This window comes from Hylobates moloch, unplaced genomic scaffold, assembly GCF_009828535.3.
Source record: "Hylobates moloch isolate HMO894 unplaced genomic scaffold, HMol_V3 SCAFFOLD_17, whole genome shotgun sequence".
Classification (NCBI taxonomy): Eukaryota; Metazoa; Chordata; class Mammalia; order Primates; family Hylobatidae; genus Hylobates; species Hylobates moloch.
This window is the reverse complement of record NW_026652292.1, coordinates 4153050-4179416: the sequence shown is the minus strand read 5'-3', so window position 1 is coordinate 4179416 and position 26367 is coordinate 4153050. Positions and strand designations below refer to the sequence as shown.

The 26367-nt window shown below is 37.2% G+C and overlaps 1 long non-coding RNA gene across 1 annotated transcript in view; it reads right to left on the bottom strand.

Moving 5' to 3' along the window:
• Positions 1-26367, bottom strand: part of LOC116457114 (uncharacterized) — a 40177-nt gene that overhangs the window by 8942 nt on the left and 4868 nt on the right. Inside the window, exons 2-3 of the long non-coding RNA XR_009210562.1 lie at positions 22774-22834; positions 16645-16866 (exon numbers count right to left, since the gene is read on the bottom strand). This is a non-coding gene — a long non-coding RNA (uncharacterized LOC116457114). The remainder of the gene's footprint in view (positions 1-16644; positions 16867-22773; positions 22835-26367) is intronic.

Below are 26367 nucleotides of genomic sequence, written 5' to 3'. Positions count from 1 at the left end.
TTAATCCAGTCTATCATTGTTGGACATTTGGGTTGGTACCAAGTCTTTGCTATTGTGAATAGTGCCGCAATAAACATACATATGCATGTGTCTTTATAGCAGCGTGATTTATAGTCCTTTGGGTATATACCCAGTAATGGTGTGGCTGGGTCAAATGGTATTTCTAGTTCTAGATCCCTGAGGAATCGCCACACCGACTTCCACAATGGTTGAACTAGTTTACAGTCCCACCAACAGTGTAAAAGTGTTCCTATTTCTCCACATCCTCTCCAGCACCTGTTGTTTCCTGACTTTTTAATGATCACCATTCTAACTGGTGTGAGATTGTATCTCATTGTGGTTTTGATTTGCATTTCTCTGATGGCCAGTGATGATGAGCATTTTTTCATGTGTATTTTGGCTGCATAAATGTCTTCTTTTGAGAAGCGTCTGTTCATATCCTTCGGCCACTTGTTGATGGGGTTGTTTGATTTTTTCTTGTAAATTTGTTTGAGTTCATTGTAGATTCTGGATATTAGCCCTTTGTCAGAGGAGTAGGTTGCAAAAATTTTCTCCCATTCTGTAGGTTGCCTGTACACTCTGATGGTGGTTTCTTTTGCTGTGCAGAAGCTCTTTAGTTTAGTTGGATCCCATTTGTCAATTTTGTTTTTTGTTGCCATTGCTTTTGGTGTTTTAGACATGAAGTCCTTGCCCATGCCTATGTCCTGAATGGGTATTGCCTAGGCTTTCTTCTAGGGTTTTTATGGTTTTAGGTCTAACATGTAAGTCTTTAATCCATCTCGAATTAATTTTTGTATAAGGTGTAAGGAAGGGATCCAGTTTCAGCTTTCTACATATGGCTAGGCAGTTTCCCCAGCACCATTTATTAAATAGGGAATCCTTTCCCCATTTCTCGTTTTTGTCAGCTTTGTCAAAGATCAGATAGTTGTAGATATGTGGCATCATTTCTGAGGGCTCTGTTCTGTTCCATTGGTCTATATCTCTGTTGTGGTACCAGTACCATGCTGTTTTGGTTACTGTAGCCTTGTAGTATAGTTTGAAGTCAGGCAGCGTGATGCCTCCAGCTTTGTTCTTTTGGCTTAGGATTGACTTGGCGATGCGGGTTCTTTTTTGGTTCCATATGAACTTTAAAGTAGTTTTTTCCAATTCTGTGAAGAAAGTCATTGGTAGCTTGATGGGGATGGCATTGAATCTATAAATTACCTTGGGCAGTATGGCCATTTTCGCGATATTGATTCTTCCTACCCATGAGCATGGAATGTTCTTCCATTTGTTTGTATCCTCTTTTATTTCATTGAGCAGTGGTTTGTATTCTCTTTGAAGAGGTCCTTCCCATCCCTTGTAAGTTGGATTCCTAGGTATTTTATTCTCTTTGAAGCAATTGTGAATGGAAGTTCACTCATGATTTGGTTCTCTGTTTGCCTGTTATTGGTGTATAAGAGTGCTTCTGATTTTTGCACATTGATTTTGTATCCTGAGACTTTGCCGAAGTTGCTTATCAGCTTAAGGAGATTTTGGGCTGAGACGATGGGGTTTTCCAGGTATATAATCATGTCATCTGCAAACAGGGACAATTTGACTTCCTCTTTTCCTAATTGAATGCCCTTTATTCCCTTCTCCTGCCTGATTGCCCTGGCCAGAACTTCCAACACTATGTTGAGTGGGAGTGGTGAGAGAGGGCATCCCTGTCTTGTGCCAGTTTTCAAAGGGAATGCTTCCAGTTTTTGTCCATTCAGTATGATATTGGCTGTGGATTTGTCACAGATAGCTCTTTTTATTTTGTGATATGTCCCATCAATACCTAATTTATTGAGAGTTTTTAGCATGAAGGGTTGTTGAATTTTGTCAAAGGCCTTTTCTGCATCTATTGAGATAATCATGTGGTTTTTGTCTTTGGTTCTGTTTATATGCTGGATTATGTTTGTTCATTTTCATATGTTGAACCAGCCTTGCATCCCAGGGATGAAGCCCACTTGATCATGGTGGATAAGCTTTTTGATGTGTTGCTGGATTCGGTTTGCCAGTATTTTATTGAGGATTTTTGCATCAATGTTCATCAAGGATATTTTTCTAAAATTCTCTTTTTTTGTTGTGTCTCTGCCAGGCTTTGGTATCAGGATGATGCTGGCCTCATAAAATGAGGTAGGGAGGATTCCCTCTTTTTCTTTTGATTGGAATAGTTTCAGAAGGAATGGTACTATCTCCTCCTTGTACCTCTGGTAGAATTTGGCTGTGAATCCATCTGGTCCTGGACTTTTTTTGGTTGGTAAGCTATTAATTATTGCCTCAATTTCAGAGCCTGCTATTGGTCTATTCAGAGATTCAACTTCTTCCTGGTTTAGTCTTGGGAGAGTGTATGTGTCGAGGAATTTATCCATTTCTTCTAGATTTTGTAGTTTATTTGCATAGAGGTGTTTATAGTATTCTCTGATGGTAGTTTGTATTTCTGTGGGATCAGTGGTGATATCCCCATTGTAATTTTTTATTGCGTCTATTTGATTCTTCTCTCTTTTCTTATTAGTCTTCCTAGCGGTCTATCAATTTTGTTGATCTTTTCAAAAAACCAGCTCCTGGATTCATTGAGTTTTTGAAGGGTTTTTGTGTCTCTATTTCCTTCAGTTCTGCTCTGATCTTAGTTATTTCTTGCCTTCTGCTAGCTTTTGAATGTGTTTGCTCTTGCTTCTCTAGTTCTTTTAATTGTGATAATAGGGTGTCAATTTTAGATCTTTCCTGCTTTCTCTTGTGAGCATTTAGTGCTATAAATTTCCCTCTACACACTGCTTTGAATGTGTCCCAGAGATTCTGGTATGTTGTGTCTTTGTTCTCGTTGGTTTCAAAGAACATCTTTATTTCTGCCTTCATTTCGTTATGTACCCAGTAGTCATTCAGGAGCAGGTTGTTCAGTTTCCACGTAGTTAAGCGGTTTTGAGTGAGTTTCTTAATCCTGAGTTCTAGTTTGATTGCACGGTGGTCTGAGAGACAGTTTGTTATAATTTCTGTTCTTTTACATTTGCTGAGGAGTGCTTTACTTCCAACTATGTGGTCAATTTTGGAATAGGTGTGGTGTGGTGCTGAAAAGAAGGTATATTCTGTTGATTTGGGGTGGAGAGTTCTGTAGATGTCTATTAGGTCTGCTTGGCGCAGAGCTGAGTTCAATTCCTGGATATCCTTGTTAACTTTCTGTCTCATTGATCTGTCTAATGTTGACAGTGGGGTGTTAAAGTCTCCCATTATTACTGTGTGGGAGTCTAAGTCTCTTTGTAGGTCATTAAGGACTTACTTTATGAATCTGTGTGCTCCTGTATTGGGTGCATATATATTTAGGATAGTTAGTTCTTTTTGTTGAATTGATCCCTTTACCATTATGTAATGGCCTTCTTTGTCTCTTTTGATCTTTGTTGGTTTAAAGTCTGTTTTATCAGAGACTAGGATTGCAACCCCTGCCTTTTTTTGTTTTCCATTTGCTTGATAGATCTTCCTCCATCCCTTTATTTTGAGCTTATGTGTGTCTCTGCAAGTGAGATGGGTTTCCTGCATACAGCACACTGATGGGTCTTGACTCTTTATCCAATGTGCCAGTCTGTGTCTTTTAATTGGAGCATTTAGCCCATTTACATTTAAGGTTAGTATTGTTATGTGTGAATTTGATCCTGTCATTATGATGTTAGCTGGTTATTTTGCTCGTTAGTTGATGCAGCTTCTTCCTAGCCTTGATGGTCTTTACAATTTGGCATGTTTTTGCAGTGGCCAGTACCGGTTGTTCCTTTCCATATTTAGTGCTTCCTTCAGGAGCTCTTTTAGGGCAGGCCTGGTGGTGTCAAAATCTCTCAGCATTTGCTTGTCTGTAAAGTATTTTATTTCTCCTTCACTTATGAAGCTTAGTTTGGCTGGATATGAAATTCTGGGTTGAAAATTCTTTTCTTTAAGAATGTTGAATATTGGCCCCCACTCTCTTCTGGCTTGTAGATTTTCTGCCGAGAGATCAGCTGTTAGTCTGCTGGCCCTTTGTGGGTAACCCGACGTTTCTCTCTGGCTGCCCTTAACATTTTTTCCTTCATTTCAACTTTGGTGAATCTGACAATTATGTGTCTTGGAGTTGCTCTTCTGGAGGAGTATCTTTGTGGCATTCTCTGTATTTCCTGAATTTGAATGTTGGCCTGCCTTGCTAGATTGGGGAAGTTCTCCTGGATAATATCCTGCAGAGTGTTTTCCAACTTGGTTCCATTCTCCCCGTCACTTTCAGGTACACCAGTTGGACGTAGATTTGGTCTTTTCACCTTGTCCCATATTTCTTGGAGGCTTTGTTCATTTCTTTTTATTCTTTTTTCTCTAAACTTCTCTTCATGCTTCATTTCATTCATTTTGTCTTCTGTCGCTGATACCCTTTCTTTCAGTTGATCGCATCAGTTACTGAGGCTTGTGCATTCATCATGTAGTTCTCGTGCCTTGGTTTTCAGCTCTGTCAGGTCCTTTAAGGACTTCTCTGCATTGGTTATTCTAGTTATCCATTCATCTAATTTTTTTTCAAAGTTTTTAACTTCTTTGCCATTGGTTCAAACTTCCTCCTTTAGCTCGGAGTAGTTTGATCTTCTGAAGCCTTCTTCTCTCAACTTGTCAAAGTCATTCTCTGTCCAGCTTTGTTCCGTTGCTGGTGAGGAGCTGCGTTCCTTTGGAGGAGGAGAGGTGCTTTGATTTTTAGAGTTTCTGGTTTTTCTGCTCTGTTTTTTCCCCATCTTTGTGGTTTTATCTACCTTTGGTCTTTGATGATGGTGACGTACAGATGGGTTTTTTGTGTGGATATCCTTTCTGTTTGTTAGTTTTCCTTCTAACCATCAGGACCCTCAGCTGCAGGTCTGTTGGAGTTTACTGGAGGTCCACTCCAGACCCTGTTTGCCTGGGTATCAGCAGTGGTGGCTGTAGAACAGAGGATATTGGTGAACTACAAATGCTGCTGCCTAATCATTCCTCTGGAAGTTTTGTCTCAGAGAAGTACCCGGCCGTGTGAGGTGTCAGTCCACCCCTACTGGAGGGTGCCTCCCAGTTAGGCTCCAGTGGGTCAGGGAACCACTTGAGGAGGCAGTCTGCCCGTTCTCAGATCTCAAGCTGCATGCTGGGAGAACCACTACTCTTTTCAAAGCTGTCAGACAGGGACATTTAAGTCTGCAGAGGTTATTGCTGTCTTTTGTTTGTCTGTGCCCTGCCCCCAGAGGTGGAGCCTACAGAGGCAGGCAGGCCTCCTTGAGTTGTGGTGGGCTCCACCCAGTTCGAGCTTCCTGGCCGCTTTGTTTAACTACTCAAACCTGAGCAGTGGTGGGCCCCCCTCCCCCAGCCTTGCTGCCGCCTTGCAGTTTGATCTCAGACTGCTGTGCTAGCAATGAGTGAGGCTCTGTGGGCGTAGGACCCTCCGAGCCAGATGCGGGATATAATCTCCTGGTGTACCGTTTGTGAAGCCCATTGGAAAAGCACAGCATTAGGGTGGGAGTGACCCAATTCTCCAGGTGCTGTCTGTCACCCCTTTCTTTGACTAGGAAAGGGAATTCCCTGACCCCTTGTGCTTCCCGGGTAAGGCGATGCCTCGCCCTGCTTCAGCTCACACATGGTGCGCTGCACCCACTGTCCTGCACCCACTGTCTGGCACTCCCCAGTAAGATGAATTCGGTACCTCAGTTGGAAATGCAGAAATCACCCATCTTCTGTGTCGCTCACGCTGGGAGCTGTAGACTGGAGCTGTTCCTATTCAGCCATCTTGGCTACGATGATGGCTAACTTTTTAATATTTCATCTTCATGAGAACTCAAGCACAATTGTTGAAGATAAGTGAGTTACAAAAATGTAAGTCAGATAAAATTCCCATGTAAAAATGTTCCTTTCATAGAACAAAGTTTTAACACTGTTATCATCCATCTTATCAACAATGGAAAATTGAGGTTGAGGGAAATTAGTACAAACAACAATTTGATCCTTAGTCCTAAGAAACAAACAAACAGACAAAAATTAGGAGTATAGACATAAAATGTTGCCTCCTCTACAGTTTCTTATTACAGAGACACTAAAGGTGTTTGGGACAGTTAGCAAACTGTGACACATTGGCAAATTGTACTATGAAGAACATCTACTTCTAGAAGTTATGATTCATAGATTTGCCAATCTACATGTTGCACCTTGCTGGTGTGACAGGCAGTTAGTTGCTTGCTTCCTAGAGTTCACTGGAAAATAAAGTTGCTAATATATATATATTATATAATATATATATATATATATAAAAAAAAAAAAAAATTATATTAAGATGTGATTTTGGTAAGGAAAAGCTATAAGGTAAGCAAAATTTTTTTTAATAGAAAAGAGTAAGTTTTGTCCAAAATTAGTAGAATGGATTGTTCAAAAATAAGAAGAGGAAAAATATAGGACAAAAACTGAATGGATAAGAAAGCCTAAAAAGATCTGTGAAAGATGAATCCTGTGAAAGGAATTTTATATATGATCAAGCTATTTAAGGTTAGAAGATACTTGGTTATAAATTTTTTCTACAAATTAAGCATCAATGTAAAAAATACAGACTGCGCAAGGTGACACATGCCTGTAATCCCAGCACTTTTGGAGGCTGAGTCAGGTGGATCTCTTGAAGTCGAGTCTGAGACCAACCTGGCCAACACGGTGAAATCCTGTCTCTACTAAAAATACAAAAATTAGTTGGGTGCGGTGGTGCACGTCTGTAATTCCAGCTACTTGGGAGGCTGAGGCACAAGAATCGCTTGAGCCCAGGAGGCAGAAGTTGCAGTGAGCCAAGATCATGCCACTGAACTCCAGCCTGTACAACAGGGTGAGACTCTGTCTCAAAAATAATAAGTAAATAAATAAATAAAGTACAATAATGCAGAACTAGAATTTGGTCCTCTGTGTTAAAAGAACAAGGTTTTCTTTAGTATTGGTTTTTTCTTAATAGGAAATTGTGAAAGGTTTTTCTTTATTTTTTAGATAATTGGCCAAAGAAAAAAAGATTTATGTTTTACCAATATAATTTCCTGTGCTTCATCTTGTCTTTAGTAGATTAATGATACTTTAAGAGAACTGAGACATCCCTGTTAAAAAAGTTACAATTTTTCTACAACTGTGTAACTTTTCTTGTTTGAAGTCATTAAATTACCACTTGGGTGAAATGAATGACTGTTGTTCACAGTGGCTGGTGATTCTATTCTATTGAAGTGTTTACATCCTTGATATTTTTGGACAAACTTCCTCAAATCAAATTATAAATTAAGTCTTTTTTTTTTTTTTTTTTTTTTAGATGGAGTCTTGCTCTGTCACCCAGGCTGGAGTGCAGTAGCGTGATCTTGGCTCACTGCAAGCTCCTCCTCCTGGGTTACGCCATTCTCCTGCCTCAGCCTTCCAAGTAGCTGGGACCACAGGCACCTGCCACCATGCCTGGCTAATTTTTTGTATTTTTAGTAGAGACGGGGTTTCACCATGTTAGCCAGGATGGTCTCGATCTCCTGACCTCGTGATCTGCCCCCCAAAGTGCTGGGATTACAGACGTGAGCCACCGCGCCCGGCCATAAATTAAGTCTTTTTCTTAATCCTGAATTAATTTGGAGATTTTCCAGATGGGCCCTTGAAACATCTCCAAATGATATATCTTCTTATAAAAAAAGATATTTTAAGCTAATTGAGCTTATTTTATATATCAAATTATGTGAGAAGCATTGTCAAATAATAAGTACTGTTAAAGTTTTACTGAGTTATATTTGCATGGAGGTATTATTAGTATGTGTTTCAAAATTTATATGAAATTCTTAGAAATCCAGTCATACTACTAGACTTGGGTAAGAATTTTCAGAACTCTGACAGAAAAACTGGTTTCATAAAACTGCTAACCTAACACCAAGCAAGACAAGAATTAATTGATCACCGAGGAAATGTTTTGACAGATTTTCATGCTAACTCAGCCAATACTGAAATCATTAAGATGTGCAATTTGAATGAACTTCATAAGATTGATCCAAGTAAATTACCTATGATAATCTATTTAATAAACACCGCTAGGCACCTGAATTGGAGAAACAAAGCTAGTGTTTAAGGGGATTTTAATTCAATGTAAAGTGTGGGCTCATGGAAAGCCTGGATGGTAGCCTGGTTATTCGAGTTCTTTACACTTAGGACTCCAGCCTGGGCAACAGAGCAAGACTCCATCTCAAAAAAAAAAATGCTCCTTCTCTGTCATGGCATAAATGTAACACTTCCATTATTAAATGCTCTGCATTCCAACTCCTTTTGGAGTAGATAAAATAATATGAATAATAAAAATATGTTTTTGTGAATATTCTAAAATTGTGAAAGTTGTTTATAATCGATCTTTGGTTTGTCAAGTCCATAATTCTAGTAAGGCAACAAAATCCTCAGGTGACACGTTTCCATCATCTGCTGGACTATTTGAACAAATACAAATGGATTCATTCAGTTGCCTTCTTCTGTGTATGTTTTTGGTAGTATAGAAACTTCCCTATGCAGAAAAAACACTTTTAAAATGGTAGCTAAAAGATCGTTGGAACAAAAAATGTGTTTCCTTTATGGGATATTCCTGGAGAAATCTCCAGCATTGGAGATAATTGTTTCAGTGGAGAAGGTATAAAATAGTCAAATAAGGTATTACAAACACTATGTCATCATGCAAAGCTAGCATAATTGCATTACCTTGGTCAAAGTTATTCCTGATTGATGGTAATCCGGTTCATTGCCACTGGAAAGCATAAATTGACCCCAATAAAATAGTGACTGGGGTACCTATTCTTCTAATAATAAAAGCTCATGTACCTCATGCCCTTATAAACTGACATGAACCAGTATTTCAAAGCTTTCATACACTAGGCCAAGTATATTTTCTCCAGGTAAAAGAAGCTCTTCATGACCCATGAACAGATGACAGGCAGACCTTTCACAATCTAGAACTTGCAGATTCGGTCTGGAAACAACACCAGAGAAAGACCGCCATTGAACTCTCTTGAAAGGAACTATGCCAAGTTCTACCCTGCAGCAAAACTTCTGAGACTCCTGTCTTGTATCCACATCTCTTAACTCAAAGAGCCCCCCTAGACTCTTGGGACCATACACACATTGGAGACATCAAGGTGAAACTGACCAGAGAGGCTTCTCCTCAGAAGAAAACATCCTGGAAGTGCACAACTATCCCAAGGTCACAGACCAAGGGTCTGTCTACAGTCACTGTGAAATTTTTCTCTTTTCCTACTGTTTATCGTCTGTCTATACATGGAAAGATAATGTGAAAATTAAGATTTTATCATTGATAGCTTCCACAGAGAACTTAACTGAATGAATGTTGGATATGTCATGCTAAACCTAGATCCTTCCTTGATCTTAGGTATCCTTTGGTTCACTGTGTAACATATTTTGTTGATATTCCGAGTGTGATATTTGATGCTTTCTATAGTGTCAGACTTTTAGATTTACGTATTCAGATTCCTTATTTAAATCTAACAGTAGGTAAACACTATACTGAGGGCTTTGCTGTTAAATTAGGCCAGAAATCAAATACCAAAAAAAAAAAAGAAAGATAATTCAACAGTTCATAGACAAATTTGTAACTTCAACCTTTTAATTATTGGTAGCCACCAACCATGCAATAATTCAATAATGGTGCCTTAGATAAGTATTACTAGTGCTTTCTTACTGGTGCCTACTAATGCACAAGTTATCCCCATAGGGAACTGTCTGTTATGTCCCTTCAGAATATAATTTTATTTGTGGGGGATTTAATAGTATAATAATCATTTAACCATTCACACATTCCATGTTTCAGTAAGTGGAAAATAAGGATCCAATATAGATTAGGAATTCTAATGGTATTACTCTCACTCCACAATCTAAACTAGACACTGAATATTGGCCTGCATTTCTTAACTTGCGTTATAGAATAAAAAGTAATTTGAAGGAATTGAAATTCCTTCAAATGGACATCTTTTCGTAGAATGCTCCTTCTCGGGCCAGGCATGGTGGCTCACGCCTGTAATCCCAGAGCTTTGGGAGGCTGAGGCGGGTGGATCATGAGGTCAGGAGTTTGAGACCAGCTTGGCCAACATGGTGAAACCCTGTCTCTACTAAAAATACAAAAAAATTAGCCAGGCGTGGTGGCAGGTGCCTGTAATCCCAGCTACTCGGGAGGCTGAGGCAGGAGAATTGCTTGAACACGGGAAGGGGAGGTTGCAGTGAGCCGAGAGTGTGCCACTGCACTCCAGCCTGGGCAACAGAGTGACACTCCATCTAAAAAAAAAAAAGAAAGAAAAGTGCCTTCTCTGGCTTGGCATAAATGTAAGTGAGGTTATAGTTAGAAATCTGTCTCAAACATTAACTACTACATCTGACTTAACTGCAAAGGTTACAGTTGTCCAGAAAACTTCTTTAAATTATCCTGCTAATACTGTTTTGGATAAAATAATTTCTTTGGACTGTCTTTCAGCTAAACATATGGCAGTGTATACAAATACACCTGGATAAATACATCTGGTATGGTAAAAACTCAATTGCAAGAAATCAACAAACATACAACTTGGTATAAACAAGTAGGTTACTTTCCTGGGTACTTGTGATATTTTTTGTTTGGATTGGTATTATTTATGGTAGCTACTGTTAAGGAGTCATGCTTCAGTCTTCTCAAATCATCTTCCTGGAAGCCATTATGATAGTCTCCCTGGCACACCACGTTCCCTCAATAGTCCTAAGTGATTGTACAGAGACATCTGTTATGCATCAAATTGTTTTACCACAGTTAGAATAATGAAAATACAAAGAGAATTAAAAGAATCATCCAACTGGCTTGACATCATGAATTGTGAATTCCATACTAAGTCCAAACAAGTCAGTTACCATGGTAACAGGGCATGGCTTCAATGCCCAAGGTTTTGGTGAATCTTTCAGAATTAAAAGGCTGACCAAAAGGCACGAATTCTTCAATTAAATCTGGCCTAAATTTGCTCAAGTATCTTGATTCTACACTTAGCAAGCTACAACCTAACTTAAGAAATAAACTACAACCTAAGAGTATATTATTGTAGCAAATGTTTGAGTCCCAGCCAATCATGGCAGCTGGGTTTTGGTGAATGACAGGATGCCCACTTATGAGATCATGTTCATGTACGGCAAATGCCTCATCACACCATGCTCAAATACGGCAGATGTTGAGCTGTATTCAATCAAGCTGTTGTGTCTGCCACTTCCTTTTTTACTGTCTGTAAATACCGCCTGCCCACGTTGCCAGGTGGAGCTCTCTGTACCTCTCCTGGTTCTGAGTGCTCTTCGACTCATGAATCATTCTTTGCTAAAATAAACTCTGCTAAATTTAACTTCTCTAGAGGGTTTGATTTGTTTATTTGTTATTTTTTCAAACAAACAGAAGAGAACTTCTAGAAAGATAATTTTGGTGATCTGCAAACGATACACTCAGTGATCAGCTGGTTACTTACCAGTGCGTGTGTGTGAAGAGACTACATGGGAATGGGGGAAAAACTACGAAAGAGTTATAGGTAAATGCTGCACACTCAAAAATAGTGCCTTAGTGCTGTTTTCTGCAGACAGCCTGTAAAATCTCATTATGTAAATATGTGAGATAGAATAATCAGAAAAATGTTGTCATTGAAACCAAAACCACTCCTGACTCAATACTGCTCTTGAACATCCCCAAAAATCTTAAAAGCACGACCGGAACAGAACAAATGATTATAAAAAACTTAGGTACATATCAGATACAAGAAAATGTAAAATACATACACACACACACACATATATGTGTACATTTATATGATACAAAAATATTCAGCACATCCAGAGGCAAAATAGATGTTTATGCTATCAGTATGCAAAGAAGCAGGAAAATATAACCCAAAATAAGATGATTCAGTTAATTAAAACCAACCCAGAACTGACAAAGCTATCAGAATTATTAGACATTTCTAAGGTTATTATAGATTTCTATTTGTAGCCACAAAACACAGAGTTTGGAAGCTGTTACTTCAGTCCTTACACCAACAGAGAAGTTGAACAAACTAAAATTCACCTAATTTTTTTGTGCTTACCATGAAACTGAGGTTTCAGGGAAAACGATCGCCATGACATCTGAAGACACAGATGACTCCAGAGTCACAGCTCATATTTCCTTACCTGCAGCGGAAGATGCTGGAGCTATAAACTGGAAGGAAAAGTTAGTAGTTCTGAAAAATTGCTGGAGGACGAGTATGGACTGCAGTTTGGGGAGGAGAGACATATTCATGGAAATTACCTCCGGGGACTCTACCAGGTTCTCATGATGAAGATCTGAAAAATATCCTCCCATAACTATGGCAGAGAGAAGAGAGGAGTAATTGTAAAATGATCCCTGTGCTCACTATATTAAAAAGGCCTTTTTTTTTTTTTTTTTCCAGGGGGAAAGAACTCAGCAGAGCTTATCCAATCTGAGAGAAGAATATTTCAAAAGAAAGGTGAGTAGCTGTATTAATTTTAAATGAAGCAGACTTCACATCATGGAAAGTTGCCAGGAATAAAGAGTGCTGTTATTTAATGATAAAAGGACACATTTTCCAAAAAGACGTAGGGATCTTTAACATGAAGATCTAACAATAGTGTTAAAATATGTGAGACAAAAACAGATTGTACTGAGCAGATAGACAAATTTGCTTTTATAGTTGAAGACTTCAGTTTATCTTTTAGTAATTGATAGACCAACCAGGCCAAAAAAAAGTCAATAAGGTTATAGTTGACTTGAGCAGCACTATCAATCAACTTGATGTAACTAACATTTATAGAATACTGCACCCAACAACAGGAGAATAGCTATTCTTCTCATACTCTCATGAGACTCTCAACAAAAGGGACAATATTTTGTTCCTAAACTATACTTTAAGAAATTCAAGAAAATAGAAGCCATACAAATTATCTTCTCAGAACACAATAGGATTAATCTATAAGTCAATAATAAAAATATCTGGAAAATTATTAAATATTTGAACATTGAACAGTGTACTTCTAAATAATATGTGAATTACAGAATTATTTATCTCAAAATAAATTTAAAAATAGATAACACTAAACAAATATGTAAAACAAACTTATGAATGTCTGTAGAATATAGTAAAAGTAATGATTAGTGAGAAATATATAGCATTAAGTGCATTGTAAAATCAATTTTTGAGAAATAGAGAAAAAGCCAATTAAACATAAAACAAGAGAGAAAAAATAATAAAATGAGAAAAGGCCGGGCAGAGTGGTCATGTTATAATCCAAATTTGGAGCCGAGGTGGGCAGTCAGAGGTAGGAGTACCATGGTGAAACCTCGTTCTAAAAAACAAAAAAAAAAAATTAGCCGGGATGGTGGGGGCCTGTAGTCCAGTATCGGAGGTGAGGGCAGAGAATGGATGAACCGGAGGCGGTTGAGTGAGCCGATTGTGGATGATCCAGCCTGGGGACAGAGGAGATCCATCTCAAAAAAAAAAAAAAAAAAGCGGGCGCCTGTAGTCCCAGCTACTCGAGAGGCTGAGGCAGGAGAATGGCATGAACCCGGGAGCGGAGCTTGCAGTGAGGCGAGATTGCGCCACTGCACTCCAGCCTGGGCGACAGAGCGAGACTCCGTCTCAAAAAAAAAAAAAAAAAAAGCGGGGGGAGGGGGGCGATCATTGAAATGGAAAACAATTTAAAAATCAACAAAACTAACACTGTATTCTTTGAAAAGATCTGAAAATTTCTAATCCTAAATCCAAGCCAGTCCAACCACAAACAAAATAGAGAAGACAAAATTTATAAAACCAGAAATAAAAGAAAAAAAGAGTAGTCATCACTTTCTACCCCATGTATATTAAAAAGATAATAAGAAATTCTGCATAACTAAGTATCCACACAACAATTCCTTGAAAGATACAAACTACCAAAATTCACACAAGGAGAAATAAATATCTGAAATATCTGAATAGGTCTATATCTATTTAAGTAATCGAATAAATAATTAATAACATTCCAGAAAAGAAGTCATCAAGCCCTGTTTTGGGGGCACAAAAAACTCCCAGAAAATATGAATAAATCAAATACAATAGTGAATTAAGAAGTATATACCACCACCAAGTGGGATTTATTCATTTATGCAAGGATGGTTCAAAATTTGAAAATCAATCACCGCTGCATCAACAAACTGAAGAAGTATCAAGTAATTTTATTAATTGATATATAAAAATTATTCAAAACAACATTCATGATAAAACTCTCAGGACACTAGGAATAGAGAGAAATTTTCTTACTTTAAAAATAATCACAAAAAGCCTATAATTAACATAATAATTAAGGTTGGGAAACAAAATATTTTCCCCTTAAGATGTGGAACAATGCAAGAAGGACTTTTCTCACCAGCCCTGTTCATATATATATAATGTATATATATTACATTATATATATACATGAGACCCTCACCAAAAGAGACCATATTTTGGTAATGTAATATATATATTACATTATATGTATACATTATATATTTTATATATAATACACATATATATCATATATGTAATGTGTGTGTGTGTGTATATATATGTAAACAAAATAGCCCAGAGATAGTCATAAACACAGTAAACTAATTTTTATCAAAAGAGAAAAGGCAATATCAGAGAACAAGAGAAGTCTTTTCATCACATGGTGCTGGAACAGGTGGATGTACATGTTTTTTTTTTTTTAAAGATGCATATCAACACAGACATTACACCTTTCACAAAAATCAACTCAAAATTGATCCTAGGTCTACATATAAAATGTAAAACTGTAAAATTTCCATAACAAAAAAATCTTAGGAAAAAATCATTGTGACTTTGGTTAATGAGATTTTGGATTCAATACAAAAAGCATGGTCTATGAAAGGAAACATTGACAAATTATACTTTATTAAAATTAAATTTTCTGTTAGGCAAAAGACACTGTTAAGATAATAATGCAACAAGCTAAATGTTAAAATATTTGTAAAAACAGATTTCTGATTTATATTCAAAATAAACCTCAAAACTCAAAATATAAGACAAAAAATAAATGATGAGCAAAATATTTGCAAAGATACCTCATTAGAGAAGCTATACAGATGGAAAATACACATATGAAAACATGGTAACATCATTTGTCATAAGACATTACATATCAAAATAGTAGAAGTAGCACTGCATGCCCATTAGAATGGCAAACAAATGAAACAAAACAAAACGAAGACAATGCCAATAGTGAAGAATGTAAAACACCAGGATCTCTAATTCACCACTTCTGGGAGGGCAAAATGGCTATTTTGAGAGATACTTTGGAAGTTTCTTACAAACGTAGACCTAATATTTGCATATGGTCCAGCAGTTTCCCTCCTAGATATGTACTGAACTGATTTGAAATATATGCCAACACACTAAACTCTGTGTGAATGTTTATAACATCTTCATTCATAATCAGTGACAGCTGGAATCAACCAAGATGACTTTCCACATGTTCATGGATAAAGGAACTGTGATCTACCCTTATAGTGAAATATAACCCAACAAAGAAAAAAAAAACAAATTACCAAACCTTAAAAATACATGAAAGAATCTTAAATATGGCATCTAAATTAAAAATTAAAAAGCTATGCAATATATAATTCTAACTATGACATTCTGGAAAAGGCAAAAATGTAGAGATAGTAAAAAAATCAATTGTTTTTTACTGGGAGAAGGAACTGGGAAGAGTGTAAATAGGTAGATTATGAGGGACTTTTTTAGGCAGTAAAACTATTTTGTTTGATACTGTAACAGTGGATATGTGATACAATATATATGTCAAAACTCATAGTTCTTTATAGCACCAAGAGTAACCTTAATGTATGTAGATTGGTAAAAATAAATCATTTAGGAGGTCAGGAGATCCCAGAGTAGAATGCAGAATGTGACAAAAGACTGATGTCTGACAAATGTTTGAAATATCTTTACTGAAGGAGGTCAGGAAAAATGGTGCTGACTTAAATAATTTGAAAACTAGTAGAATTTGAAAGACTACAGGCAAAAGAAACTACATAACCTCTTTGGTTGATACAGTTTTCTGCAAGATTGTGAGCTAGTTTTATACTGATAACACACGCGCGTGCACACACACACACACACACACAGAATTGAACAATTAAGTGGATGATGGATGCTAAGTGCCCAGATTTTCACTGTTGGAGTTGGAGGTTACAGATGAGCAAGGGAGATGGTAAGAATGATCCATGTGGTAATGGATTAGAGCTGGGGACATCAGTACAAATTCATGTCTAGCTTAATATAGATATAGCTGACTATATATATATATATACTATTATCAATGTTCATAGATATTTGGATATACATAGGTTAGTATATACACATACATTCTCTTGCTTTGTTACATCAGAGGGTGTAGAAACAAAGGCACCCCTGAAGCAATGGGCACACTCAGTAACCAGATTATGGTTCTAAATATGTTTATTCTCAAATAAACAGCCAGTGCTGATTTTAGTAATTGCCAATTCTAGGACTGTAGAAGAAAATATAAAAGTTGAATGCATTGGCTTACTATGAGTGTTATAAGAAATCACCACAAATGTAATGGCTTCATATAGCACAATGAATATATTCTTACAGTCCTGGAGTCAGACGTCGGAAGTGGGTCTCGTTGGGCTAAAGTCACGGTGTTGGCAGGGCTGGCTCCTTCTGAATGCTGTAGGGGGCAATCTTATTCTTGCCTCTTCCAGCTTCTTGAGATTGCTGGAATTTTTTAGTTGTGGCTGCATCACCTCAACCTCTACTCCCGTGGTCACACTGCCTTCTTTTCTTCTGTAGTCAAACCTCCCTCTGCCTCCTCCTACAAGGAACATTTGTGATTAATTTCCAGTCTGCTCAAATAATCCAGGATAATCTCTCCATTCTAACTTAACTTAATCATACCTGGAATTTTTCTTTTGAGGTAACTTCACTAAGTAATTTTCACTAGTTCCAGGAGTTAGAATGCAGGCATCTTTGAGGAGCCATAAGTTGTCTTACACACACACACACACACACACACACACACACACACACACGACCATGGTATGTCATAGGGATACAACAGCCAGGTGCCAACTGACAGACCTCTTAATGCCCAAATCTGGAACCATTCTTTCCTCCTTATTTCCTTTTCATTTTCCAGCTTTATTAGGGTATAATGGACAAATAAAACTGTATATGTATTAATAATGTAAGTAAAGTATTATTAGATTATACTCCAAAACACAAAATAAATGCTCATGAGACCATACTGATACAGATAATCAAAAAATAAATAAGTGGGACAAAGAAGGCTGCCATAAAAAAGAATTCCAAATAATTTCTGTGTTTACTCTTCTACCCACTCTTCACTGAAGGCTGTGATAGCAACTTTACAGTGGAGAGACCTGACAAGCACTAACTCCACCAGGTGGTCATTATTAATGTCAACAGTGATATATCATCTTGATAGGACATACACCAGATATGATGTGGTGAACATGGGCATTCTACAAAACGCCTGACCATAACACCTCAAAACTGTCAAGATTGTAAAAAGCAAGAAAAACCCAACAAACTGTCATTGTCATGAGCCTATGAAGACATGTGAGTTAAATGTTACAGAATATCTTGGGTGGGATCTTGACACAGAAAAAATATTAATTCAAAGTAGGAAAATCTGAATAAAGCATGAACTCTAGTTAATAAGAATTAATAAAAATGTGCTCATTAATTATTTTAAAATGCATGATCCTAACATAACATAATAATTGGGGAACCTGGGTGTGATATTTGGCAATTTAATATACTGTCTTTGCAATGTTATTTTTTTAAGTTATCAAAATTCTATTCAATGGAAGATATAAAAATAGCCTAATTCAAGATTCTAAAAATCCAAACTACACTGTGAGAGACAAAAGTGTACTGAATAGAATGAATAACAAATTTAACGTTGCAGAAAAAAATAAACTTGAAGAGCAAGAGAAACATACGCTACCAAAACTTAAACACAGAAACAGAAAAAAAGCAAATCTAAAAAAAAAGAATCAGCGAATGTCAACATCAGGTGGCTTGAGCTTGATATATATGTAATTTGCATCTTCAAAACGGAGGAAAGTAATGAGAGACAAAATAAACAATTAAAATAATAATGGCTGCTTTTTAAAAAATTTGATGCGAACTGTAAACCAACAGATCCAAGAATCTCTGTGAAGAGCAAGCACAGGAAACATGAGGCAAACAGATCAAGTCATATCATAATAAATTTGCTATAAACCATTGATAAAGAGGAAATTTTAAAAGCATCAAGTGGGGGCAGGCAAAGAAATGTTACATACAGAGGGGCACAAAGAAAGATGAAAGTAGATTTCTTATCGGAAACAATGGCAGCAAGAAGACAGAGGACCAACACATTTAAAGTGATTAAAAACATTTTTTAAATATTACATAAAAAGTGGAAATAAAGACGTTTTCAAATATACAGTGATATAGTTTGGCTGTGTCCCCACCCAAATCTCAATTTGAATTGGATGGCCCAAAATTCCCATGTGTTGTGTGAGGAACCCAGGGGGAGGTAAATGAATCCTGGGGGCTGGTCTTTTCCATGTTATTCTCATGATAGTGGATAACTCTCATGAGATCTGATGGGTTTAGCAGGGTATTCTGCTTTTGCTTCTTCCTCATTTTTTCTTGCTGCCACCATGTAAGACATACCTTTCACATCCCACCGTGATTCTGAGGCCTCCCCAGACATGTGGAACTGTAAGTCCAATTAAACCTCATTTTCTTTCCAGCCTTGGGTATGTATTTATCAGTAGCATGAAAACGGACTAATTTAGTAAATTGGTACCAGTATAGTGGGGCATTGCTGAAAAGATACCTGAAAACATGGAAGTGACTTTGGGTAACAGGCAGAGGATGGAACAGCTTGGAGGGCTCAAAAAAAGACAGGAAAATGTGGGAAAGTTTGGAACCTCCTAGAGACTTGTTGAATGGCTTTGACAAAAATGCTTATAGTAATATGAACAATAAGTTCCAGGCTGAGGTGGTCTCAGATGAAGATGAGGAACTTGTTGGGAACTGAAGCAAAGGTGACTCTTGTTATGTTTTAGCAAAGAGACTGGCAGCATTTTGCTCCTGCTCTAGAAATTTATGAAATTTTGAACTTGAGAGAGATGAGTTAGGGTATCTGGTGGAAGAAGTTTCTAAACAGCAAAGCATTCAAAAGGTGACTTGGGTGCTATGAAAAGCCTTCCATTTTAAAAGGGAACAGCATAAAAGTTCAGAAAATTTGCAGCCTGAGGAGGCAGTAGGAAAAACAAACAAACAAACAAAAAACATTTTCTGAGGAGAAATTTCAAGCTGGCTGCAGAAGTTTGCCATAAGTAGCCAGAAGCCTAATGTTAATCCCCAGGACCATGGGGAAAATGTCTCCAGGGCATGTCAGAGACCTTCATGGCAGCCCCTCCCATCACAGGCTTGGAGGCACAAGAGGAAAAAGTGGTTTTGTGGGCCAGGCCGAGGATCCCCATGCTGTGTTCAGCCTACTGACTTGGTGCTCTGTGTTCTAGCCACTCCAGCCATGGCTGAAATGGGCCAATATAGAGCTTGGGCTGTGGCTTCAGAGGGTAGAAGCCCCAAGCCTTGGCAGGTTCCACATAGTGTTGAGCCTGTGGGTGCACAGAAGCCAAGAACTGAGGTTTGGGAACCTCCACCTAGATTTCAGAAGATGCATGGAAACGCCTGGATGCCCAGATAAAAGTTTGCTGCAGGGGTGGGGCCCTCATGGAGAACCTCTGCTAGGGCAGTGCAGAAGGGAAACGTGAGGTCAGAGCCGCCACACAGAGTCCCTAATGGGGCACTGCCTAGTGGAGCTGTGAGAAGAGGGCAACCATCCTCCAAACTCCAGAATGTTAGATCTGCTGACACCTTGCACCATGTGCTTGGAAAAGCTGTAGACACTCAACACCAGGCCATGAAAGCAACTGGGAGGGAGGCTGTAGCCTGCAAAGCCACAAGGGCGGAGCTGCCCAAGACCATGGGAACCCACCTCTTGCATCAGGATGACCTGGATTTGTGACTGGAATTCAAAGGAAATCATTTTGGAGCTTTAGAATTTGATGGCCTCACTGGATTTCAGACTTGCATGGGATCTGTAACCCCTTTGTTTTGGCCAATTTCTCCCATTTGGAATGGCTATATTTACCCAATACCTGTACCTCCATTGTATCTAGAAAGTAACCAGCTTGCTTTTGCTTTTATAGGTTCATAGGTGGAAGAAATTTACCTTGTCTCAAATGAGACTTTGGACTGGGGACTTTTGGGTTAATGCTGAAATGAGTAAAGACTTTAGGGGACTTTTAGGAAGTCATGATTGGTTTTGAAATGTGAGGACACGAGATTTGGAGGGGCCAGGGGTGGAATGATATGGTTTGGCTGTGTCTCTACCTGAATCTCAACTTGAATTGTATCTCCCAGAATTCCCACATGTTGTAGGAGGGATCCAGGGGGAGGTAATTGAATCATGAGGGCCCGTCTTTCTTGTGCTATTCTCGTGATAGTGAATAAGTCTCACGAGATCTGATGGATTTAGCAGGGGCTTCTGCTTTGCTTCTTCCTCATTTTCTCTTGCTGCCACCATGTAAGAAGTGCCTTTCACCTCCTGCCATGATTCTGAGGCCTCCCCAGCCATGTGGAACTGTAAGTCCAATTAACACTCATTTTCTTCCCAGTCTCAGGTATGTTTTATCATTAACATAAAAAGTGGAAATAAAGACTTTTTCAAATATACAGTGATATAGTCTGGCTGTGTCCCCATCCAAATCTCAATTTGAATTGGATCGCCCAAAATTCCCATGTGTTGTCAGAGGGACACAGGGGGAGGTAATTGAATCCTGGGGGCTGGTTGGTATGTTTTATCATACCTGAGACATACAGGTCACACAATACATATGGGTCATAAAATAATCCATCTCCTGTACATGTGAGGTATAAAAAATGTTCAAGAAAGTCCTTCAGGCCAAAGGAAATTCAGATAGGCTATCTAGTGAAATATAAGTTCAAACCAAAAAAATGAAGAATACTGGAAATCATAGCTACTTGGATAAACACTTATTTTTTTCTTTCCTTTTCAATCAACTTAGTTGATTGTTCAAGGAAAAACAATAACAACATTGGGTAATGTTTATATGAAAAGTTAAAATGTGTTAGAACAGTAACATTATGACCAGTAAGAGAAAAGCTGAGGTATACTTTTGTGACATTTTTATACTCCACATGGAGTTATATCATATCACTGGAAGATAGACTATGATAAGTTTATGATGTACACTACAATAGCGAAGGCAACCACTAAAATAACAAAGTGTTTTGCTATTAAGTGAACATAAAGATAAATGGAATCATAAATCATATGCAATAATTTTAAAAAGGCAGACAAATAGCAAAATGAAAAAAGATAAGGCAAATAGAAAGCAAATATTAGAAAGTGCTATTAAACCTAACTACATCAATAATCATATTAAATATAAATGTTTCAAACCACCTATTAAAAAGCAGAGATTTTCATATTGGATGAAAAATAAATATATGCAGTCTGAAAGACAAGGACTTTATTTAATTAAGTTGACTATGGAAGTCATTTAACAATGTATACATAAATTATCATGTAGTACACCTTAAATATATATAAAATAACTTTATTTTCAATTATATATCAATAAGCCTTAAGCAATAAAGATGCAAATATGTTAAAAGTAGGAAGATGCAAAATATATTCATGTTAATAGTATTTTTTTTTTTTTTTGAGTCAGAGTCTCACTCTGTCACCAAAGGCTGGAGTGCAGTGGCATGATCTCGGCTCACTGCAACCTCCGCCTCCCAGGTTCAAGTGATTCTCTAGCCTCAGCCTCATGAGTAGCTGGAATTACAGGTGCCTGCCACCACACCTGACCAATTTTTGTACTTTTAGTAGAAATGGGGTTTCGCCATGTTGGCCAGGCTGGTCACGAACTCCTGACCTCAAGTGATCCGCCTGCCTCAGCCTCCGGAAGTGCTGGGATTACAGGCATGAGCCACCATGCTTCGCCTTTAATACTAATTTAAAAACTGATTTGACTATATTAACTTTAATTGATATAAGTTTTAAGGCAAAACAATATTACCGGGGGAAAATAAAGACATTTACAATGGCAAAGGGGTCAATTAATCAAAACATAAAATCTAAATATTTATTAATTTAATAATAGCATCATTAAATATGTAGTGTGAGTGCAGGGTCCAAGTGCCACCCAACAGTTCCCCTGGGTTCTCAAGAAAAACTTTGTGCTTGGTACAGGATGTGCTGGTAAGCTCACAAATAATGTTTTGTGAAATGAGCTCAGAGAACAGCTAGTATATCTCTGTTCCTGCTGCAGTGGGCATATATAAACTTTTTCTGGGAACTTCTTACCTATATATGTGTCAGTAGCCTTCAGGCACCCCCCAGCTTTCTGTCATTCACACCTTTAGAGACAATGGTGGGAATTTTTCTACTTCAGCCTGAAGTGAGGCACGTGTAGTCACATTGCCCTCAGTGACTGTAGAATAGATTCAATAGCCATGGGAGACCCATGCATTGCAAGGGGCTAAATCTTATGTACTTGCTTTCTCCTCTTGCTGTAAATAAACGCTGTATCACTTGAGTCTGGTGCGCATGTTGTCTGTTCGTAGTGACCTGAACTTTCACTGTTTCCCTGGTGGTACTTACCTGCCTTTTGACCTTGGCCACACTGATGTTAACACTTTATCCTGCAGCACAAGCTTATCACCTAATAAAACATGAAGCAACAACTTAAAAACATCCAGAAAAAATAGACAAGCTTTTTTTTTTTTTTTTTTTTTTGAGACAGTTTCACTCTTGTCACACAGGCTGGAGTGCAATGGCGCGATCTCAGCTCACTGCAATCTCCGCCTCCCAAGTTCAAGCGATTCTTCTGCCTCAGGGTCCTGAGTAGCTGGGATTACAAGCATGTTTCACCATGCCCAGCTAATTTTGTATTTTTAGTAGAGATGGGGTGAGGCGGGCAGATGAACTGAGTAAAGAGATCATTTCTTTTTTTTTTTTTGAGACAGAGTCTCGCTCTGTCGCCCAGGCTGGAGTGCAGTGGCGCTATCTCGGATCACTGCAAGCTCCGCCTCCCGGGTTCACACCATTCTCCTGCCTCAGCCTCTCCGAGTAGCTGGGACTACAGGCGCCCGCCACCACGCCCAGCTAATTTTTTTGCATTTTTAGTAGAGACGGAGTTTCAGTAAAGAGATCATTTCTACAGCTTCTACAGATATTCAAAGTATTTTTAGATAGATTTAAAATCTGTAGATATTATAATATTCTACAGATGGTAAATAGATACTAGAGGATAAAGGCACAGCATAAACAACTTTATACTATTTAGGTTGACAATTTAGATGATGAGAAAAACTTTCATGTAAAACACAAATCACCATACTTCACTCAAGATGCAATATCTATAGCCAGAATAGCTCCACTGAAAAAAATTAATTTGTACTTTTAAACCTATCTATGAAGAAAATCCAGAAGCAGATGGATTCATTGATGAACACCAGCATCTTTAAATACTGTTTTAAAAGTAGAAATAATGCTAATTCTATACAAAGTCTGTCGAAGAATTGAAGATGAGGAAATGCCTCTTAGCTCATTCTGTGAAGCCTGTCCTGCTCTCACTGGAAAAGTAGACAACAGTATAAGAAACGAGGGAAAACAACCAATCTCTCTCATGAACATGAATATGAGGAGCAATACATTACTGATAACTCAAATCCAATAATGTATTAAAATGCTAATACATCATTACCATGTGGGGTTTGCTCTAGAGATTCAAGGTTGTTTCAACAGTTAAAATCAATCAATGTAATTTACCACATTAATAAATTAAAATGGAGGAGCCATATGATCAATAAAAGCATAAAACTAATTATTTGATAAAATGTAATATTCACTAATGATGCATACTTTGCAAACCAGAAAGAAAAATCACCTTCCTGAACTTGAAATGACACCTACAAAACATTTGCATGTAACATCATAGTTAATGTTGAAAGAAGTAACACTATGTTTCTAAGATTAGGAATCGTAGGAGGATGCCTGCTACCCACCATTTCTATCCAAACTTATACTCGAGGTTTTAGCCAATGCAATAATAAAAACATGGAACATAAAAGACATACAGACTAGAAGGAACGAACAAACTTAATTCTCAGATGCCATGATTATCAACATAGAAATTTGGTAGAATCTATAAAAAATAATAAGACATAAATTAGTCTATCAAGGTAATAGCATAAAATAAAAATATATGGAAAACTAATTGTACTTTTACATACTAGCTGAGTCTAGAAGGTAGAAGTAGGCTTTTATCCAATATGGCTAGTGTCTTTATTAGAAGAGTAGATTAGGACACAGATGAGACAGACTGAAGGAGAACCAGGTAAGCACACAGCAAGAAGACAGTCATCTACATGCCAAGGAAAGACAGTTCAGAAGAAATCTAACCTGCTGAAACCTGATCCTGGGCTTCCTTGAACTGTAGGAAAATAATTTCTGTTCTTTAAGCCACTCCATTTGTAGTAATTCATTATTGCAGATCAAGCAAACTAATACACTTAATAATAAGCAAAAATCAAGGCAAAATAACTCACAAATCTGCTAATCCATACCTCGTGTCCTACATAAAAATTAACTGAAAATAACCCACAGATTAAAGGTAAGATATGAAAGTATAAAATGCACAGCAGAAAACAGGAGAAAATCTCTGTGGTCTTGAATTAGCAAATTTTTTTTTTAAATATAACACATCACGTATGTAATTGATCAAATAAGTTAATAAATTCAACTTAGCTAAAATTAAAAAATTGTGGTCTTTGAAATGGACTACTAAAAAAAAAAGTTAAGACATAAGCTGATAGAAAATATTTGATCCAAAAATTATTTTAGATCAATCATAGACTATCAGACACAGACCGATAGAAAATATTTAATATTTTATATTTAAAAATATTTAATTCAAAAATAATTTTACTCTAGGACATATACAGACACTAAATACTGAATATAAATAAAAAACAACCCAGCAAAAAAAATCTTGAAACAAATAAAATAGAAACACAACATACCAAAACCTATGGCATATAGCAAAAGCAGTATTAAGAGGGAAATTCATAGCAATAAACACCTACATCAAAAAAGTAGAAATATTTCAAATGAATAACATAATGGTTTAGCTTACAAAACTAAAAAAGTAAGAACAAATCAAACCCAAAATCAATAGATTGAAAAAAATAATAAAGACCAGAGTAGAAATAATAAAATTGAGACTGAAAAAGCAATACAAAAGAACAATAAAATGGAAATTTGGCTTTTGAAAAGATAAATAAAATAAGCAAACCATTAATTAACTAGACTAACTAGAAAAAAAGATAAAAGATCCAAATTCATAAAATCAGGAAAAAGGAGAAATTACAATTAATACCACAGAAATGCAATGAATTATCAGAGAATATTATGAAAGACATGTCAACAAGTTGGAGAATGTAACAGAAATGGATAAATTCCTAGACACATATAATTTGCCAATATTGAGAAATAAAAAACTTGAAAAGACCAATTATGAGAAATGAGATTTAGTCAGTAATAATATTTCTCCCATAAAAAGCCCAGAATGTGACAGTTTCACTACTAAATTCTATCAAACATTTAGAGAACTAATACCAATTCTTCTCAAAATATTTTAGAAAATCAAAGATGCTGGAATTCTTCTAAACTCATTTTCAGAGGCCAGCATTACCCTGATAACAAAACCAGATAAGGGCACATCATCAACACCAACAAAACTGTAAGCCAATATCCCTGATGAACAGAGATACAAAAATCCTCAGCAAAATACTAGCAAACTGAATCCACCAGCACATTAAAAAGATTATTCACTATAATCTAGTGGAACTTTCCCCAGGGATACAAGAATGGTGCAACATATGCAAATCAATAAACATGATGCATCACATCAGTGCAATGAAGGACAAATAATTATCTCAATAGATGCAGAAAAAGCATTTGATAGAAATCAACATCCTTCATTGTAAAACCTCTAACAAAGATATAGAAGGAGCATTCCTCAACACAATAAAGACCATATATGACAAATCCACAGTAAATATCACATAGAATGTGGAAAAGCTGAAAGTTTTCCTCTTAGCAATAGAACAAGAATGCTTACTTTCACCCCTCTTATTCAACATAGTACGAGTAATCCTAGCTAGAGAAGTTAGGCAATAGAAAAATTAGAGG